Source organism: Triticum aestivum, chromosome 2D (genome assembly GCF_018294505.1).
Source record: "Triticum aestivum cultivar Chinese Spring chromosome 2D, IWGSC CS RefSeq v2.1, whole genome shotgun sequence".
NCBI lineage: Eukaryota > Viridiplantae > Streptophyta > Magnoliopsida > Poales > Poaceae > Triticum > Triticum aestivum.
Window position 1 is genome coordinate 460,468,853 of NC_057799.1, and position 2,263 is coordinate 460,471,115.

The following is a 2,263-nucleotide window of genomic DNA, read 5'->3' on the forward strand; positions in this document are numbered from 1 at the left end:
AAAAAATCCACACACATCCAGCGAGGAAGCGACTGAACCCACCACGGAGCTTCTCTGTCCGTCCTCATGGCCGACGGTGATGGTTGCTCCCACCCCATCCTAGACGGCTCCCTATTCCTCGGGTTTGACGGTGGCGTCCTCACCGGAGATTAAGGAGGAGGAGGTTCGCATGACGGCGACGTCCTCGTCGAAGATTAAGGAGGAGGAGGTGCGCCTGACGGTGGGTGCTTCGCGCGCCCGCAAGTCGTTCTTGCCGGCGGGGGGCGCGGTGGAGGTTCGCAAGACGGCGGAGAAGGTGGAGGAGGTTGTTTGGAAACATCTTTCGAAGATCTTCTTCGTTCTGTTCACGCAGTACATGTGCAACGCGGTGTTTGCACTACTTGCCCGGTAGGTCAAACCCGTCTGCCATGGGCATCCTTCTCGCTGTCGGGGCTCGCCGCGCCGTCGGCGTCCCTGATTGGTAAGTACTGTAACTCTATGCCTCCTTGTTCCATCTTCTCTCTCACATCGGTAGGCGTAGGCATCAGTCTTCAACGCCACCCCGTTTTGTTGGAAATATGCCCTAGAGGCAATAATAAATTGGTTATTATTATATTTCCTTGTTCATGATAAACATTTATTATCCATGCTAGAATTGTATTGATAGGAAACTCAGATACATGTGTGGATACATAGACAACACCATGTCCCTAGTAAGCCTCTAGTTGACTAGCTCGTTGATCAATAGATGGTTACGGTTTCCTGATCATGGACATTGGATGTCGTTGATAACGGGATCACATAATTAGGAGAATGATGTGATGGACAAGACCCAATCCTAAGCCTAGCACAAGATCGTGTAGTTCGTTTGCTAAGAGCTTTTCTAATGTCAAGTATCATTTCCTTAGACCATGAGATTGTGCAACTCCCGGATACCGTAGGAATGCTTTGGCTGTACCAAACGTCACAACGTAACTGGGTGTCTATAAAGGTGCACTACAGGTATCTCCGAAAGTGTTTGTTGGGTTGGCACGAATCGAGACTGGGATTTGTCACTCCGTGTAAACGGAGAGGTATCTTTGGGCCCACTCGGTAGGACATCATCATATGTGCACAATGTGACCAAGGAGTTGATCACGGGATGATGTGTTACGGAACGAGTAAAGAGACTTGCCGGTAACGAGATTGAACAAGGTATAGGGATACCGACGATCGAATCTCGGGCAAGTAACATACCGATAGACAAAGGGAATTGTATACGGGATTGATTGAATCCTCAACATCGTGGTTCATCCGATGAGATCATCGAGGAGCATGTGGGAGCCAACATGGGTATCCAGATCCCGCTGTTGGTTATTGACCGGAGAGTCGTCTCGGTCATGTCTGCGTGTCTCCCGAACCCGTAGGGTCTACACACTTAAGGTTCGGTGACGCTAGGGTTATAGAGATATTAGTATGCGGTAACCCGAAAGTTGTTCGGAGTCCCGGATGAGATCCCGGACGTCACGAGGAGTTCCGGAATGGTCCGGAGGTAAAGATTTATATATGGGAAGTCTTATTTTGGTCGCCGGAAAAGTTCCGCACTTTATCGGTATTGTACCGGGAGTGCCGAAAGGGGTCCGGGGTCCACCAGCCCCGGGGGGCCACCAGCCCCGGGGGGCACATGGGCTGTAGGGGGTGCGCCTTGGCCTATATGGGCCAAGGGCACCAGCCCCAAGAGGCCCATGCGCCAAGAGATAAGAGAAAAGGGAGAGTCCTAAAGGGGGAAGGCACCTCCGAGGTGCCTTGGGGGGGAAGGACTCCTCCCTGGCCGCACCCTTCCTTGGAGGAAGGGCCAAGGCTGCGCCCCCCTCTCCCTTGGCCCTATATATAGTGGGGGGAAGGGAGGGCAGCAATACCTAAGCCCTGGCGCCTCCCTCTCCCTCCCGTAACACATCTCCCTCCTCCCGCAGCGCTTGGCGAAGCCCTGTTGGAATCCCGCTACTTCCACCACCACGCCGTCGTGCTGCTGGATCTCCATCAACCTCTCCTCCCCCCTTGCTGGATCAAGAAGGAGGAGACGTCGCTGCTCTGTATGTGTGTTGAACGCGGAGGTGCCGTCCGTTCGGCGCTAGGATCATCGGTGATTTGGATCACGACGAGTACGACTCCATCAACCCCGTTCTCTTGAACGCTTCCGCTCGCAATCTACAAGGGTATGTAGATGCACTCCCCTTCCCCTCGTTGCTAGATTACTCCATAGATTGATCTTGGTGATGCTTAGAAAATTTTGAATTTCTGCTAC